General features: G+C 42.2%; 1 long non-coding RNA gene and 1 pseudogene across 11 annotated transcripts in view; one reads left to right on the top strand and one right to left on the bottom strand.

The window, feature by feature from the left end:
* The window catches only part of PDS5A, a 145,966-nt gene continuing 133,559 nt past the window's right edge, over window positions 7,290-19,696 (top strand). For 2 of the 11 annotated variants that reach the window (XR_002346616.1, XR_002346611.1), the window contains exon 1: window positions 8,604-8,783. This is a non-coding gene — a long non-coding RNA (PDS5 cohesin associated factor A). Of the gene's footprint in view, window positions 7,728-7,787; window positions 7,949-8,603; window positions 8,784-19,696 lie in introns of those variants that run through there. The other 9 variants (XR_002346613.1, XR_002346606.1, XR_002346609.1 and 6 more) reach the window with 9 other exon arrangements.
* On the bottom strand, window positions 16,644-19,288 carry LOC110262079 (annotated as a pseudogene).

The following is a 19,696-nucleotide window of genomic DNA, read 5'->3' as shown; positions in this document are numbered from 1 at the left end:
TCACTGTCATTCCTTCATTTATTCATTCACTTATCATATATTGAACTTATGTGAAGCCTCCACTCTACCCAAGAATAAAGCTTTAACAAGAACGTATCTACCTATGTGTTCATTCTTCCAGGTTGTCCCCTGTGTTCCCTGCTTTCCCTTGTACTCCAGGAGTAACGAACATCCTGAACCTTGCTTCTGAACTTTATAAACAGGTTATCATTTTATGTCGTTAAGATTTACCCATGTTTAAAAAAATTTTAAAAAATTTACCCATGTTTATATCTGTAGTTTCTTTCATATTTGAAAATATTTAGTTTTAGTTTTTTGTCCCTGCTCATTCAGTAATACTAAAAACAATTTCAGGAGTTCCTGTCGTGGCTCAGCAGAAACAATCTGACTAGTATCCATAAGGATGTGGGTTCAATCCCTGGCCTCACTCAGTGGGTTAAGGATCAGAATTGCCATGAGCTGTGGTGTAGGTTGCAGATGCAGCCTGCATCCCAAATTGCTGTGCTGTGGTGTAGGCCAGAAGATGTAGCTCCAATTTGACCCCTAGCCTGGGAACTTACATATGTCACAGGTGTGGCCCTAAAAAGCAAACAAAACAAAACAATTTGAAGAAAGGTAATGTAATTAATGATGCAGGGTAGACTTCACACTTTTTTTTTTTTTTTTTTTTTTTTTTGCTTTTTAGGGCCGCCCCTGAGGCATGTGGAAGTTCCCAGGCTAGGGATCAAATCAGAGCTACAGCTGCTGGCCTATACCACAGCCACAGCAACATAGGATCCAAGCCGAGTCTGCAACCTACACCACAGCTCATGGCCACACCAGATGCCCGACCCACTGAGCAAGGCCAGGGATAGAACCCACAACTTCATGGATTCTAGTTGGATTCGTTTCCGCTTCATCACGACAGGAATTCCTAGACTTTACAATTTAAATTGAAGAAAGGCATGGAGTCTAAAACATTAGACAGGATTCAAAGAAAGTCTTTAACTTACTATGACAGACAAGTTAATCACTAACAACGTAGTTATACTAGGCCAAAATGATTCAGACTCATATTTTTAGCCATCAGTCATCAACAAAACATGTCAATTCATTTCATTCACTACAGATAAACATGTTATTGTCTCATACCTAAATATATTTAAGTTTTAGCCAAGGTGTCAGTGATATATGGAAAGACTAAAAGTACCATTTTTTACATTTCACAGTAATTGTGACACATTGATAAATTTATCTATGAGTAGTGGTACAGGGAAGATTCAAAATTTTAACTTGTGTGAAATTACTCAGGATAAATTTAGCCAGTTACATTTTTTTAAGTGAAAATAAACCTATTTTATCGTTTTTTATTTTTTGTTCTTTTTGGGTTTTTTTTTTTGTCTTCTGTCTTTTTAGGGCCACACCTGAGGCATATGGAGGTTCCCAGGCTAGGGGTCTAAATGGAGCTGTTGTTGCTGCTGGCCTACAGCACAGCCACAGCAACACAGCATCCAAGCCGCCTCTGCGACCTACACCACAGCTCACAGCAACGCCAGATCCTTAACCCACCGATTGAGGTCGGGGATCGAACCCAAAACCTTATGGCTTGAGTCGGATTCATTTCTGCTGTGCCACAACAGGAACTCCAAACCTGTTTTAGTGTTTCATGTGAAAACATATCTTGATTCACAAGCTTACATCTGGGAACGATACACATTTCTGGCAGAAGAGACTTGGGCGACCTGTCCACTCTCATACAACGACCCCTGCCTGAGAGAAAAGCAGACAGCATTTCACACACCAGCTGCTGGCCCCTTGCTTCTCACGGCTGCTGTCAGAGTAGTTACATTTTATTTTATTTATTTATTATTATTTTTTTTGCCTTTTCTAGGGCCGTTCCTGCGGCATATGGAGGTTCCCAGGCCAGGGGTCGAATCGGAGCTGTAGCTGCCGGCCTACATCACAGCCACAGCAACGCGGGATCCGAGCCGTGTCTGTGACCTATACCACAGCTCACAGCAACACCGGATCCTTAATCCCACTGAGCAAGACCAGGGATCGAACCTGCAACCTCATGGTTCCTAGTCAGATTCGTTAACCACTGCGCCACGACGGGAACTCCCAGAGTAGTTACATTTTAAATTGAAAAACAAATTAGAGAATTTCAGATAAATATAAAAAATATATTTTAAAAAACTGCTTTAAATGTCTTAAATATTTTTGCATTATTATTATATGTTTGGTTGTATTTTTACTTCTTTTATTTTTTTGTTCACTTTTACTGTCAACAGCTTTAATCTCCTATTACCCCAAATTCATCCTTTTAAACTACATCTGCAGCATTCAGTGTGAACAGTTTATCCTCTACCCTCATCTTCTGTCAGTCCATCCTACAAACTCTGAACCCTAGAACTGCACTGTCCAATACAGTAGCCATAAGCCACACATGGCTGCTTAGATTTCTTTATTAAATTAAATTAAATTAAAAAATTCAGTTCCTGGAGTTCCCATCGTGGCACAGCAGAAACGAATCCAACTAGGGACCATGCGGTTGTGGGTTTGATCCCTGGCCTCACCCAGTGGGTTAAGGATCCGGCATTGCCATGAGCTTTGGTGTAAGTCGAAGATGTGGTTCGGATCTGGCGTGGCTGTGGCTGTGGTGTAGGCTGGCAGCTGTAGCTCCAATTTGACCCATAGCCTGGGAACCTCTATATGTCTTGGGTAGGCCCTTAAAAAAAAAAAAATCCATTCCTCAATTGCAGTAGTCACTACTCAGGTGTTTTATAGTCATATGCGGCTAGTGCCTACTGTATTAGACAATGCAATTGTGGAACATTTCCACTGTTGCACTGCCCTAGAATTTGGATCTAGAATTTCTTTCTTTCTTTCTTTTTTTTTTTTTTAAGGCCCATTCTGGATGACATGGAAGTTCCTGTGCCAGGGGTTAAATCAGAGCTGCTTGCAGCAATGCCAGATCCTTAACCCACTGAGCCAGGCCAGGGATCAAACCCACATCCTCACAGAGACAAAGTCCGGTCCTTAACCCACAGAGCCACAATGGGAACTCTTGGATCTAGAATTTCTATTTAGGAAGAACTTGTGGTTAGTAGGAAGAATTTGTGGTTAGTAATATGCTTGAAATTAGGATTAGGGCTTTTCCTGAAGCTGCATCGAATGCCATTCTGTAAATAGATTGTGAGCTTGTATATGTGTATAGGAGAGGATGGCTGATGGAAATTATGGGGGTGTAGAATAACATTCACAAAGTCAAGTCACTTGTGAAAAAGCCACTTTCTCACCATTCTTGAGAAAAAGAATGTATATAGGTATGTGTGACTGGATCACTTTGCTGTACAGTAGAAAATTGGCAGAACACTGTAAACCTAATATAATGGAAAAAATAAAAATCCTTTTTAAAAAAAAAATAGTCAAGCCACTCTTTTATGCAATAATTGCTCTAATCACACTAAACTCTTTTTTTCCCCCTTTTTTTTTGGCCACACCTGTGGCATATGGAAGTTCCTGGGCTAGGGATTGAATCAGAGTTACAGCTGCCAGCCTATGCCATAGTCGTAACAACACTGGGTCCTTAAACTGAGTCGGCCCATGATCAAACCCACACCCTCATGGACACTCTGTTAGGTTCTTAACCTGCTAAACCACAACGAGAATCGAAGACCGAAGTCTTTTCCTCAAAAAGAAATTGCACTTAATTACCTCCAGGCCTCTTTTCACCTTGTGGTTATCTCTATTAGCTATTGCTCTCCCCAAAACTACTCACTGCAACAAGTCATCCTCCAAGGCCCAGCCTCAAAATGCCCCTTCCTTCGGGAAGCGCTCATGGCACCCCTTTCCTAGGCTTCCCGACGATATCATTTAAATCTCTATTACAGGAGTTCCCATCATGGCGCAGTGGTTAATGAATCTGACTAGAAACCATGAGGTCGCGGGTTCAGTCCCTGCCCTGGCCAGTGGATTAATGATCCTGTGTTGCTGTGGCTCTGGTGTAGGCTGGTGGCTACAGCTCCAATTCGACCCCTAGCCTGGGAATCTCCACATGCCACGGGAGCGGCCCAAAGAAATAGCAAATAAATAAATAAATAAATAAATCTCTATTACAAAACATATCACTGCCTTACCTTGAATCATGATTCATTGCATGTCTCTGTTTGCTCCATCGGACTCTGATCCTATCTTTTTGTTTTCTAAATATTTCCCCGGTGCCTAGTACACTGCCTTGTCCATTGCAGGAGCTCCATAACTGTCAAATTAACTTTTAAATAGCTTAGATTCTAAAAGACAACCTGACTCTAAATCTGTTTCAAGCATAGTCCTCCCTATCCCAGTTAGTAGTAACTTCATCCCTCTGGTTAAAACCACGGTCTAAAATTTTGCTTTCTTGACTCTTCTTTTAATACAGTTTTTCATCATTTTCACTGTTATTACCCAATCCCTATTATCATCTTTTCTTGGGATTTTTTTTTTTTTTTTTTTGCCACACCCATGGCACATGGATGTTTCTGGGTCAGGGATTGAACCTGAGCCACTGCAGTGACAACACTGGATCCTTAACCCACTGTGCCACAACAGAATTCCTTCCTTGGGATTTTTGCCATCATCTTATACTTGGTAACCCTACTACTCTATTTGTATCTCTACATTATTTTCAACCCAGCAGCTAGAGTGATTCCTTCATTTTACATATATTTTAGAAATCATGTAGAGCTTAGTATGTACCAGTTAAAATTCTAGGCACTTTACAAAATCAACTAATTTATGCCTCATAAAGGCTCTCTGATATAGAAACTATTATCCTTGATTTACAGATAAGGAAAATGAGGCACAGAAAGATTAAGTAATTTGTCCATGGTTGCCTAGCTCATAGAACATAAATCATATAATGTCACTTCTTTTTTTAAAATACTCCCAAAATCTCTGAGTACATGCCAACGTCTTTCCAAAGGCCAAAGACCTAAAAGCTTATCTGTGATCTGCATCCCTTCTCTCCTCTACTTTATTATTATCATTATTATTTTTTGCCTATCTCCCCCCAAACAAATTAAACTCTACCACAACAGGTAGGATTTTTGTGCCCCCAGAACTCTGTTTTTTTTTTTTTTTTTTTTTTTTGGCCTGGCCCATGCTGCATGTGGAAGTTCCAGGGCCAAGGCCTGGGCCAGGGATGGCATCTAGGTAACAGCAACCTGGGTGAGCCACTGCAGCGACAATGCTGGATCTTTAGCCTGTTGTGCCACAAGAGGATTCCCCTACCATTGATTTTTTTTTTTTCTCAGTATCCTAAACAGTGACTTGTACAGTGGGCCATCTTTCTTTTCTTCTTTGCTTTTTAGGGCCACACTTGTGGCATATGGAGTTTCCCAGGCTAGGGGTCAAATTGGAGCTACAGATGCCAGCCTACGCCACAGCCACAGTAAAGCAGGATCCAAATAGAGTCTTCAACCTACACCACAGCTCATGGCAACACCGGATCCTTAACCCACTGAGAGAGGCCAGTGATTGAACCTGAAACCTCATGGTTCCTAGTTAGATTTGTTTCTGCTGTGCCACAGAGGGAACTCTAACAGTAGGCCGTCTTTAAATAACTGTTGCACAAAAGAATGTTCTCTTCTCATTTACTAAGTGGAAACAAATATTTACGTAAAAACAGGAATTTTAGAATTAAGAATGGAATTAATCTAGAATGAATTTAGAATTATATAAATTCAATGTATTTATGTGTTATAATCTTTAGGGCTTTTGAGGCTTTTGAGTGTTTATAAAATCAAACAGTATTAACAAAGTAATTAATAGGTTGTATAAAATTAAAATCTATGAGTATATACAAAACCAGTTTAATAATGGGTAAATTATTTAGAGCAAGAATAAAAAAAGCATCATAGTTATTTAAATGTGATGGATTTTTAAAAAATCACAAGTTGAGAGAAAGAGACTACAAAGAGTGTAGGGTTTTTTAAATGATTTTTGTTTTTTTTCCCATTATAATTGGTTTACAGTGTTCTGTCAATTTTCTACTGTAAAGAGTGTAGGTTTTGGTCAGTTTAATAGTTGGGATGAAGATGATCTTAAATAGCTTTTGCCTGCTACTCTAAATGCCCAGGAATAAAGCACTGACTTTTGTGGGGTTTGGGGGAGCTTTTTTTTGGCTGTCCCTGTGGCATGTGAAAATTCCCAGGCTAGGGATTAAACCTGTGCTGCAGGGTCACTGCAGCGACAATGCCAGATCCTTAATCCATGAGTAGTGACTTTAGGGCAGAGTTCTAGCAAATCAGCAACCGTGGTGTGTTAGATTCCAAGATGTTTGCTCCTTTGTGTAATACCTGAAAAATATTCAGTGATGGCTGTACCTACGATATTGTTAAGATCAAGCAAAGGATATAGAAAAGACCAATAGATATCCATCAAGAATAATTTAAATGAACAATTTAAATGCATTTCACTGTAAACTATGGTAGTGGTCAGGGAGCTGTATGCTATTTCGTATTATGTGTTCTTTTTACAACTTCATCTTTGGAAATTACCTACGTGCTCCTGAGGTTCATCTGCTTCAAATTTTACATTAAACTGCTCAAACACCACTGCATTGGGTTTTCCTTTGGCTGAAGGAAAAAGGTATTCTTTGAGTTCATATATTAACAAGAAATATCCATCTAATTTATAAACATTCTTATTTCTGGATTCCAGTCTCAGAGTTTGGAGTGGAGTCCAGAAACCTACCTTTCAGACCATTCTTTGAGGACTGCTCGACTCAGAGTTATTTGTATATTTTGCAGCTTTCAAAATACTAATTTTAGATATCTAAAGAGGGGAGGGCAAACTCTGGTGGCTGTCAGAAGGCACAAGAATGAGCAGCCCACTGGATCATGACCACGTCCCTCGTGCCATGTTGCAAAACTTTTCCTTAGTTTGCAGATCTTCCGTCCCTAGGGAGGAAATCAATTCATTTTCATTCAGTAGTTAACCGTTTTTCAACCATTTCCCTCCACGTCCCTCAGGATGACCCCTAAAAGTCGGAACCCATCTCCGAGGCATAATGCAAAGTTCTGTTCGTCCTGCGTGCCCTCTGAGGGCCGCTGGGGCCGCGTTCGCTTCCCGCCACCCGGGCTCCTCCCCTGCTCGCTTCTGGGCCGGGTGCTCCCCGAGGCGCTCGGCGCGGCAGGTCTTGGCGCCAACCGGATGGTGGCGCTGTCTGCCTCGCGCGCGGCCGCTTCGGGCCCGAGGGAGGCGGAGGCTCGGGCCGGCGGAGGAAGGGGAGGGAGCGAGGCGCGCGCCCTGCTCTCGCGTGCTCTCGCACAGCTCGCGTGACCGGCCACTGTGCGCGAGGCGCCGGCTGCCAGGAGCACCGACGGCCGGGCGCGCGCCGCTGCAAGGGGCGTCCGGGTCCGGGTCGGCGGACCCGGCCGGCGCGAGGGGCGCGCGGGTGGGCCGTGGGGGTCCGGGGCGGACACCCGCGCACACGCTCCCAGAAGAGCCTTCTCCGAGGCTGCTCTTCCTCGGCCAGACGGAGAGCGGCAGTGTCTCCCCGCCCAGCGCACACTCGCCCCGCGTCTCCCCCCGCGGCGACTGCTCCTCCTCGGCACCGCCAGCCCCAGCGCCGCTCCGGGGCGGGCGGCGGCGGCGGCGGCGGGACCCGCGGAGCCGCTTTGTGTGCAGCCCGAAGAGGGGCGGCGGCGCAACCACCTGACAGAGGCCCGGGCGCTCGATGCACCTTCCGCCCGCATGAGGAGGAGGTAAAGGCGGCGGCGGCTGGGCTCCCGCCCTCGGCTGGTGGAGGGAGGGGACGGAAGGGGAGACCGGAGCGGGGGGGTGGGGGGGAGCCGCGGGACCAAGGCCCGGCGGGGCTGCCCGGAGCTGCCGGTAAGGCCTTGGCGGCTTCGGACGGTGCCGAGTGGCCGGGGGCGAGAGAAGACGCCAGGGTCCCTCAGCCGAAGTTGAAGGAACAAAATGTGAAGTGCGGAGCCGCGTCAGCCGCTTCCTGCCTTGGGGTTCGGGGTGGAGGGCGGCTTGTTTTCCCCTCCGGCAGTGGGGGTGGGGGGAGCGGGACCCGGGAGGGGTGGGAGCGTGGCGGGGACGCCGGGGGTCCCGGAGCTCGGCCCGGCGAGGGCGTTCGTTCCCAGGAGCCGCCGTTGCGTGCGGGTCCGGTTGGGTCCCTAGTTTTGCGGCCTAAGCCGAGCCCTATAGGCCTCGCGTCTCCTTCCCCGGAGGGGACCGGCCGGGCGGGGACTCGAGGCTCGTCTCTGACCGAGCGGGGGCCTTGGAGGCCTCGGCACGCTCTCAAGGCCGCCAAACTTCGGACCTCGATGCACGGGGGTGGATTTCATTGTGAACGGCGGAATGGGAAACTCCTGGCGGTGCTCGGCGCTTCCCGCGGCCGCGGCCGCCGGTGCCAGGGATCCCCGGGAGCCCGGGGTTGGCGGGGCCCGGGTGGGTGGGGGCGGCGCGGCGGCCGCCAAGGTTCAGGCCCCGGGAAGGAGCGGGTGGCGGGGCCGCCGCCGAGTCCCCGGCCTCCCGGGAGAAAAGGCCCTTTGCAGATTAGAGATTTTTGAAATGAAAAAAGAGGTTACAAAGTCGCCCCTTTCCCGCTGAACTTTTGTTTTCTGACCGATAGAGGCCGGTAGAGGACTGTGAAAGAAAAGTTGTCCCCCAGGATGGACTTCACCGCGCAGCCCAAGCCTGCCACAGCCCTCTGTGGCGTCGTGAGTGCCGATGGGAAGATCGCTTACCCTCCGGGGGTAAAGGAGATCACCGACAAGATTACCACCGACGAAATGATCAAACGACTGAAGGTAAGCTTTGGGATGGAATGGTCACACTTGAGCCGCCTGTGGTGTTACTGCTCTGCAAGGCCTGGCCTTTCAGAGTTTCACCTACCATGCTTTTTACGTATTTTATGTCTTCTCTTTTACGCCCTGCGAAAAGTATTGTTCTATCTTGGCTGTATCTTTGAATAATTTCTGTTAGGGGCATAAGCATGATGGGAAATTAACGGGTGTGTGTGTGTGACCTTTTTTAATCTTACCGTTTTTCAAGTATAAGAGTTCTTACAGTTTTTAAAGTTTTTCCTGGAAATATTTATGACTACTATTCAAAGTAGCTTGCAACTTAAAAGTAGGCAGTGATTTACCTAGGAAGGTTTTCATTAACTTCTGAGGGTACCGATTTAAGCACAAAAGGCACTTTAAAATTTTTCTAATATCCAGAAGCTTAAATATGTATATAGTATGCTTAAACTTTGACAGAAGTACTGACTTTTCAAAATTCAGTCTGGAAGTAAGGTGATGATTAATGCCCACACATTCAAAGGGTTTTTAAGAGAAAGCGTTAGCATCTCTTTTTATAAGGAGTCAGTTTATTTAATTTAAGCAATGGTGGTCCTAAGGTCAACGTTGTAAGTTTTAGCCTTATGTAAGTTAATTTTTTTGCTTTCTGTTGCATGAGCATAGATTGTGGCCACAGCCTTACAAACTGTTATTCTTATTGAAGGATCAACCTGATGCAGGCATCTTTGACCCCCAGGGGACATTTGGAAATGCTGAAGACATTTTAGTTTTCACCATTGGAGCTAGATTGGAACAGGGCAAGGCTGGAGATAAGGAGTCTAGTTAAAGAACTCTTAACAGTAGTCTAGGTGAATAGATGTTGAAATCTTGAAGTTGGGCTATTCTTGAAGTGGGAATAGAGATAGTGGATGATCCAAGAGACATTTCAGAGTTAAAAATCAGTCAGACTTGGTGGGAGGTGAGGGAATAAACAATGTTGACAATGTTTCTACCTTGGGCAATTGGTGAAAGGTTTTTCAGGGAATAATCTTGCCACTTTGCTCTTAGAATTTAGTATAGTGCCTAGTAAATGTTTACAATGTTGTGAGTAATTAGAGTATTCCTACAGTTAACTTTTTAAAAACAAATTGGGATTCTGTAATTTGTTGCCCCTTTGGAAAGAATAGGGCACTAGGGCTTTCTATTAAATCTTGTACATAAAGTGAGGTACCTATTGATGGCTTCTTAAGGTTATATTGAGTGTTTTGAGATGTCGAAATATGAATTGTAAAATATAAAGCTAAGTAAAAAATTTATAGGTCTTTTCATTTTTATTGTTTTCATGTTAAGAATATTAAAATCTTGAATTCTAGTGATGGATAATCTGATTTTAAAAAGTTATAACTACGTGTACGTCTTCCATTTGAAAATAGATTAAATATCAGAAATATTGTTAACAATAAATGGACACACAAGTATAGAACGAGCATATGTTTAGAATATCCATTTGTTATGACTTTTTTTGGAAGTTGAATTTGGCATACGTATTAACTAATTTGAATGTTCTATTGCTAAAATTTTGCTTTTCTCAGGAACTCTTATTACTTTGTCTTCCTCCTGCCTTTTTAAATCGATTTTGACTTTGTACTTTTTAGGGATCCATGTTTAGTTAAAGTATCACTATCTCATTGGAAGTATAGATTTTAAACAATATTTAAACTGTGTTTCTGATAATTTTTGTGTTTATTAGACCCTTCTTTTTGGGTAGATTTTAAAAATTCAGTAGTTTATTACTGTTACAGCAACAATGTTCAAATGCTGTAGAAATACGAAGAGGGCTTAAAGGCAAGTAAAATCTTGGTCAGTGGAATTGAGAGATGTTTGGTTCATTCTTTTCGGTTTTCAAGAATGGAACAAGTACTTTTACAGTAGAAGCATAATTTTAGAGTTAGAAGGATCCTAAAAGAAATTCTGGAAACTCAGATTTGCCGTCGTGGCTCAGGAATCCGACTAGGAACCATGAGGTTGCAGGTTCAATCCCTGGCCTTGCTCAGTGGGTTAAGGATCCGGCATTGCCGTAAGCTGTGGTGTAGGTCTCAGACATGGCTCAGATCTGGCATTGCTGTGGCTGTGGTGTAGGCCGGCAGCTGTAGTTCCGATTCGACCCCTAGCCTGGGAACCTCCATATGCCATGAGTGCAGCCCTGAAAAGAAAAAAAAAAAAAAATTCTCGGAACTCCTTTTATTTCACAGATAACAAACGTTAGACCCAAAGTAGCTGAGTAACATTTACCAAGATCAGTGATAGGACAGGTTAGTGGCAGAGCCAGGTCAATAGCATCAGGTATGTTTTTATTCTTGTAGCTGCCTTCTGAGGGATCTAAAGTAAGTGGAATGTAGAAGTGATTTTTATTATGTAGTTGAAAATAGAGTGTAAAGGGAATGGAATCAATGAGAGTTAACTTGGTCTTTTGCAGGGAGATATGGGACAGTATTTTTTTTTAACGTTAGAAACTGTTGTGATGCTTTCAAGCTTCCTTGAAAATCTTATACATATGTATGTCTTTGTAAGAGCTAAGATCTGCTTTTGTAGTTTAGAAGGGTTTTTTTTTTGTCTTTTTGCTATTTCTTGGGCCCCTCCCGCGGCATATGGAGGTTCCCAGGCTAGGGGTCGAATCGGAGCCGTAGCCACCAGCCTACACCAGAGCCACAGCAATGCGGGATCCCAGCCGAGTCTGCAACCTACATCACAGCTCACGGCAACGCTGGACCGTTAATCCACTGAGCAAGGGCAGGGACCGAACCCGCAACGTCATGGTTCCTAGTCGGATTCATTAACCACTGCGCCACGACGGGAACTCCTAATTTAGAAGTTTTAATTTTGGTTTCCAAGGAATTACTTTAAATATTTTTATGTCCAATCGCACTGGCCTTCTGTCAGTTCCTTGAACATGCCATGTTCATTTCTGCCTAGACAGAAGTTCACTTGTCATTCATTTGTGTTCTTAAGGGAGGTCTCTTAGATTCCCTGTTATATACTCTTTAAATTCTTTTGTGTCACTTATTAGAGTTGTAATATTACATTTATACATTTGTTTATTTGGTTTGTCTCCCCAACTTCTCTGTAAGCTTCATGAATACAAGCACCACATTTGTTTACTTTTGTATCCTACCAGTGCTAAGTTTAACACCTGGCACATAGGTGCTCAACATATATTTGTTGAATAAATAAATGAATGAATACTTTGTATTAATATTGGATTAGAGAAATATTTTTATTTTTGAGGATAAAGATTATTTTGAAAATATTTTGAATTGCAACTAAGTAGTTTATTTGAGATAGCATACTAGAGGTGATAGCGTAGATATTTAGAATTTTAGAACTAAAAGATAGCTTAGAGGTTGTTTGGTTTTGTTCTAATTTTCCAGATAAAGACAGAGTCTGAGAGTTTGTGACCAATCCTAGTCATGTAAAGTTGAAAACCATAATTAACAGTTTTGTTATTTAGATAAATTACAAATATATATTAATTGACAAATATTAAAAGTCATATGAAAGTTAGTGTTTGGAAGGATAGTAGACAATTAAGCATCAAGATCTATAGCTTACAAATCTCCTTCCTATTTAGTTAAGGATTCTGAAACTGATGCAGGGGTCATGTCTGATAAGTTTTATAGCATATTCAAGATAAGCAATGTTGAGCAAAGTTCCATTAAGTGCTTTTGGCCACAGCTTGTTGTATACAGTCTCTCTCACATTATGTGTTACAAAGCTATGTGTAGGGAGTTCCAGTGGTAGCTCCTGAACCCAACTAGCATCCATGAGAACACAGGTTTGATCCCTGGCCTTGCTCAGTGGTTTAGGGATCTGGCCTTGCTGTAAGCCATGGTGTAGGTCGCACATGTGGCTGGGATCCTATGTTATAGCTGTGGCATAGGATGGTAGCAACAATGCCAGTTTGTCCCCTAGCCTGGGAACTTCCATATGCTGCTGGTGCAGCCCTAAAAAGACAAAAAGCAAACAAAGCTATGTGTAATACACTTTTTTAAAAATCCTTTCTTGTTATTTTGGAAGTGGGAGGCCTTTGATGAACTTTGGTTTTTAAAGATGAAGTTAGCTTCTTATATCAATTTCTTACTACCTGCTCTCAGAGTTGAGTGCCCCAGACAATTCTTTAGCTACCACTCCATACTCAAATCTGCCATATTCATTCTGTCACAGAATCAAATCAAGGTACTTGTTACCTAGGTGCTAACAATTAGGAAAGATTTTAGGGTTTTACTGTTCTGAAAATGTCCCTCCTTTTTCTCCCACTAGGTGTTGCTTCCTGTGTTTTCTCTGTATTTGTCTGTAATCTTTCTCTTTGTTCATTCTCCCTCTTCCCTACACTCTTACTTCTGCTTTCTGTGGTCTGGCCTGTTGGATAGTTTTAGTGTGAATTAGGATATGGTGGGCTTGATTTAGGTAGGGTATCTCCCTCTTCTCATCAAACCTAGGTTGGAAGAGAGGAGGAATGGATTAGGGGCAGGAAGGCCTTGAATTCTTTCCCTTACCTTTCCTTCAGGTGGACCTGAGAAATATTTTATTTGGATGTAATTATTTTGACTTCCATAAATGATTTCTATTTATCCCTAATTGCCACATAGTATAGCTAATTTTACATATAATTCAGTATGTAATTTCAATTCTAAATTTTGTTCATATATTTTATTTTAATATTTGTTTGCATTGATGCAGAAGATTCTGCTAAGAAATTAAAAAAATTAAATGGAGAGGCCGATTTCTTAAAATGAAATCCTGAAATACAGCCAATATACATTTGTGAAATAATGCTTAGTGCAGCACAGTTCTTATTTTAGACTTCCATTTGTGTAGAGGAATTGTGCTTATCACTTGCTGTGTAACAAACGACACCTAAACCTAGTGGTTTAAAACAGTAGCTTTTAAAAAAACTTATGAGAATTCCTGTCGTGGCTTAGAGGAAACTAATCTGACTAGTATCCATGAGGACACAGGTTTGATCCCTGGCCTCGCTCAGTGGGTTAAGGATCCAGTTTTGCCATCAGCTGAGGTGTAGGTTGCAGATGTGACTCTGATCTAGTGTGGCTGTGACTGTGGCATAGGCCAGCAGCTACAGCTCCAATTGGACCCCTAGCCTGGGGACCTCCATATTCAGAGGGTGCAGCCCTAAAAAGACCAAAAAAAAAAAAAAAAAAGAACTTATTATATGTATAGCATAAAATTTACCATTTTGATCATTTTTAAGTGTACAGTTCAGTGGCATAAGTACATTCACATTGCTGTGCAGCCTTATCACTATCCAGAACTTTTCATCATCCTTAACTCAAACTTTTGTGTTCATGAAGCTGTAACTCTCTATTCCCTCCTTCCTCTAGCCCAGGCAGCCACCTTTCTGCTTTCTGTTTCTATGAATATGACTGCTCTTGGAGCCTCATATGTGGGATCATACAATGTTGCTGATTTTGTGCCTTGCTATTTCACTTAAGCATAATGTCTTTAGGGTTCATCTGTGTTGTAGAATGTGTCAGAATTTGCATGTTTAACATCTTTTGTTTATCCTTTCATCCTTTGGTGGACACTTGAATTGCTTCTACCTTTTGCCTATTGTGAGCAACTTTTCTTACTGTCACAGTTTTGTGGATCGGAAATTTGGGCAGGGCTTGGGTTGATTACTCCACATTGCTTTACTGGGCTCATTGTAGTATTGAACTGGTGATTAGACTGACCTAGTATATACACACTCGCTTCTTTCAAACACTTGGTGTTTCAGTAGGAAAAGTTGAAAGGCTGGACTCAATTGGGCCCTCTCCTGTCTTTGATATAGTTTTAAGGCTTCTTCATATGGGTCGTCGGGCTCAGGATTCCAAGACATTCTGGAGATAGTTTGCCGGTGCTTATAAAGACTTGGTTCAGAACTGGCAGTGACACTTCTCTTTTTTTTTTTTTTTTGGCTGTGCCTGAAGCATGGGGCAGTTCGCAGGCCAGAGGTCAAACCTGTGCCACACCAGCCACCCAATCTACAGCAGTGACAATGCCAGATCCTTAACCTACTAAGCCACCAGGGAACTCCCAGCAGTGGCAGTTCTACCTTAATCTACTAAAGTAAACATAGTGTAGCTCACATTCAGGGGAGAAAAATCGACCCAGCTTATCAGTGGAAAAAGTAAGAAAGAATTGGTAATCATCTTTAATCTACCACAGGAGCTTTCATGACAAGTCAAAGACTACAACACTTTGTAGTTATATTCATACATTTGAAAAACATTTAATTTCAGAAAAAGCAGTTTATATTTGCACCCAATTTGCAAGATTTGTAAAATTTATTTTAAATATTTAAGATAAAAATATTGTGGAGTTTCTGGTGTGGCTCAGTTAAGAACCTGACATAGTGTCCATGAAGATGGAGATTTGATCCCTGGCCTTGCTCGGCGGGTTAAGGATCCAGCATTGCTACAAGGGGCATAGATCACAGCTGCGGCTCAGACCCAGTGTGGCTATCTATGACTTAGGCCTGTAGCTGCAGCTCTGATTTGACCACTGGCCCAGGAACTTCCATATGCCCCAGGTGCAACTGTAAAAAGAAAAAGGAAAGACAAAAGAAAAAGAAGAAATATTGTGGGAAATTTTTTATATGCTCATTAGGGGGAAATTTTTGGGGAGGCTCATGATTTGATCTTAAAACATGTTTCTTACATTATTTGAATTTTTACTAGAACATATTATTGGCTGATCATAATGATCCTTCCCTCTTTTTTTAAACTCTATTTCATCTTTAGACCTTTAGAAAAGTTGGGGATATTGTACTTTTAAACTCATATTCCTTCACTTAGATATACCAGTTGTCAACATTTTGTCACTTTTGTTTGCTTTTATGTTTCTCCAAACGTGAACACACATAGAGGAAGACAGATGTAACACACATTCTGTTTGAGAGTTACTTGCCTACATCATGACAGCCCACCTCTGAATCCTTCAGCAGACTTCAGGAACAAGGGCATTCTCCTACTTTATTACAATTGTCACACTCAGGAAATGTAGCATTTATAATAGTATCTGTTATACCGTCCATAGTGAAATCCCCTCAGTTGCCCTAAAAATGATGTTTTTAAAAGTTGAGGAGTTCTTGCTGTAGCGCAGTGGGATTGGCAGTGTCTCTATAGTGCCAGGGCTCATGTTCAATTCCTGGTCCTTACAGTGGGTTAGAGGATCTGGTATTGGTAGGTGGCAGCTGTGGCTTGGATCTGATCTTTGGCCCAGGATCTCCGTATGTATAGAAAGATGGCCCAAAAAAGAGATGAATTCTATTTCCTCTATCTAAGTGCCAGTATAGGATCACATGCATTTATCATCTCTCTCTGTTTCCTTTAAGTGGAAAGTTCTCTCATCATTTTTGGGGGGTGTGTTGTTCATAACATGCCTTAAGGATCCATAATGTTTTGTCATATCCTCATGCATAGATTCAGGTTGAACCTTTTTTTTGGCAAGTGTACTGATAGTTGGTGTTGTATAGTTCCCTTTGCATCATATCCAGAGGCACATAATGTCATTTTTTCCTATTGGCTCTGCTAAGTTTGATTACTTGGGTACAGTTGACCAACTCTGTTGCAACAGTATTTCACCCCTTTGTAAAGGTAATAAATAGTTTATAGGAATAATTTGTTTTCATAATTCTTCTTTTTTTTTTGCATTCTAGGGCTGCGCCTTTGGCATATGGAGGTTCCCAGGCTAGGGGTCCAATCTGAGCTACAGCTGCCAACCTCCACCACAGCTCTAGCCATGCGGGATCCAAGCTGTGTTCGCTGTGCCATGATGGGAACTCCTCAATAATTCTTACTCTACTGTTTTAACATCCACTTTGGTTATAAAATACTGCCCTTTTTGATTCTATCATTCCTTCTACATGTATTGATGATTAGCTGGCATTCTTCTGTAGAGAAGAGCTTGCTCTCCTGCCCCCATTTAAAAAACAAAATCACTCATGGATTCTTTATTCAATGCATTATAGTCCATTACAGTCTTTATTCCTTTGAGAATCAAATTGTCCCAAATGAACATGCTGGCTTTCAGGTCCTTTTGAAATGTCTAGTGTCTTTTTGACATGACTCTTTATGAATCTTTGAGCACTTCTTTGTTTTCTGGTACAAGATGTTCACCTTATGCTTCCCTGCCCCAGATTTGGATAGGTCATTTTTTCCAAAGAGCCCTATTTCCATTTTAGTAGAGAGTGAGGTATATAAACCAAGGTCTGGGCATGGACATTATGTTCCCATTGCTGTTAGAATGTCATTTCCTCAGCCCTTTTCACTGTATAGAGTTAGGGCATGTACATGTATACTTTATTTTTATTTTGTCATTTTAGGGCCATGCCCACGACATAGGGAGGTTCCCAGGCTGGGGGTCCAGTCAGAGCTGTAGCTGCTGGCCTACACCACAGCCACAGCAACACCAGATCCTTGACCCACTGAGCAAGGCCAGGGATCGAACCTGCATCCTTATGGATGCTAGTCAGATTCTGTTCCTCTGAGCCATAGCAAGAATTCCACATACATATATATTTTAAATCATGACTCTTTCATTTCTACTGACAAATGTAATCCTTGATATTTTTTTAATTGTAAAAAACATGTAATAGAATTTCCCATCTTAATCTTCTCTCTCTCTTTTTTTTCTTTCATTTTTGGCTTCCCTGTAGCATATGGAGCTCCTGGACCAAGGATCAAATCCGAGCCACAGTCTCCACTCATGTTGCAGCTGTGGCAATGCCAGATCCTTAACCCACTGTCCCGGGCCTGGGATCAAACCCATGTCCCAGTGCTCTCAAGATGCCACAGCAAGACCTCCCCATCTTAACCATTTCTAAGTGTACAGTACAATAGTGTTAACTATATGCACATTGTCAATACAGCAGATGTCTGGAGCTTTTTTACCTTGCGAAATCCTATACCCACTGAACAGTTTCCCTTTCCCCATCCTCCTCAGTCCTTGCCAACCACTATTCTACTTTTTGTTTCTGAGAGTTTTACTGCTATATTTTAAATTTTTTTTTAATTTTGAAAATTTTATTTTTGTTCAACTTATAAAATTTACTTTACATTTACAATTATTACAAACTATTGGCTATATTCCCCATGTTATACAGTGTAACTTTGAGCCTCTCTTACACCCAACTGATGTGCCTTCCTCCTCCCACCTTTATATTGCCCCCCCAAGTTTAACTACTTTAGATACCTAACATATAAATGTGGAATTATGTGGTAGTTGTCTTTTTGTAACTGGCTTATTTCACTTAGCATAAAGTCCTCAAGGCTTATATATGTCGTGCATACATATGAAAGGATTTTCTCTTTTTTTACCCTTTTTTGGCTGCACCCGCAGCATATAGACATTCTCAGGCCAGGGATTGAATCTGAGCCATTGCCACAGCAATGCTATGTAACCAGAGCCACAGCAGTGACACCACAGCCACAGGAGTGACACCAGATCCTTAACCCACCAAGCCACAAGGGAACTCCAAGTTCTAGTCTTGATAGCATTTACCTTTTTGGGAGTCTCCCAATCTCCAAAGCATAAAAGTAGGGAGTAAAATCAGTATAACATATAAACAGAATTCCATATTTTAAAGGTTATAGGGGTTCCCATTTTGGCTCACTGGGTTAACCTGACATAGTGTTCATGAGGATGTGGGGTTGATCCCTGGCCTTGCTCAGTGGATTAAGAATCCATTGTTGCCATAAGCTGCAGCTCTGATTGGACCCCTAGCCCAGGAACTTTAATATGCTGCAGGTGCAGTCCTAAAAAGAAAAATAAATGAATAAATTCATATATACATACATATAGAAAAAGGTTATGAAGAGTTCCAGCACAGTGAGAAGGATGTCTTCTACTCCTTCACACTGCATGCAGATTGTATGAATTGCATTGCATATCTCTTGGTCCACTGTCTGGCTATCCTGTCATATTCTGTACTGTTGGTCAAACACTGAGTGGCTCTGCTTCCAGCCAGAGGATATACAGGGTTACAGTATGTCAAAAGAGAACAGGTCAACAGCAGAACCTTTGGAAAGTCAAAGCAGGACTCCAGTTGTCTCTAAGGATGTCCAGGCAGATGACTCTCTGACTGTTGATGCTGCAGTGATAGATTCTGGTGCCGAAAGTAACCTTTGGGAGTTTAAATGGATAATTGGATGAAAATGTGAAATCCAGGAAAAAAAGACCACCTTCATATATAAGAACCTGTTAGACCAGGTATAGTCTATCACCTTTAGGCCCAGCACTGCAGTTAAGTGGATCAAGGGTTATTTCAGCTAGCTCCTTCTGAATTCTTTTAGCACTAGTAGATAACTTAGCAGTGGCTTTGCTAGAGAGTTTGGTGTTTTTCTTCACTGGGTGGCAGAAGATTTTCTTTCCTGTTCTTTTGGCTCTGGAGCAGCTGGGTCTCACTGATACGCATCTAAACTACCACTGCTGGTGCTGGGGCTCTCATCATTAGACTTTTGCTGATCACTGGGCATCTCAGTAAAGTTACTTCTTGGAAAACTTTTGCAAAGCTCCCTGTGGCATCAAAGTTCCTCCCTCAGTTTTTATATCACGGGCCAACATTTTGTCCAAAATAATGGGAAAAAGTCAGAAGAAAAATAAACAGCCCCAAGAAGTGCAATAAATATATGTACCCTTGGAGGTCTGTGACTCTTTGTGAGGGCTGCGAGGGGGCTGGGAGCAGCACTCTGGGGTGCCAAGCGCAGATGGCCCTACCAGGATTCACAGATGCTGGTGGCACAGGTGCCCGGCGCCTATTTTCTAGTTTTCCTATGGCCATCCTAAGAGATAGGAGGTAATATCTCATTGTGGTTTTGATTTGTACTTCCCTTATGGTTAGTAATGTTGAGCATCTTTTCATACTTGTTGGCTATTTGCGTATC

Source organism: Sus scrofa, chromosome 8, assembly GCF_000003025.6.
Source record: "Sus scrofa isolate TJ Tabasco breed Duroc chromosome 8, Sscrofa11.1, whole genome shotgun sequence".
Classification (NCBI taxonomy): domain Eukaryota; kingdom Metazoa; phylum Chordata; class Mammalia; order Artiodactyla; family Suidae; genus Sus; species Sus scrofa.
Note: the sequence above shows the minus strand (reverse complement) of the source record. Positions and strands in the feature narration are given on the sequence as shown.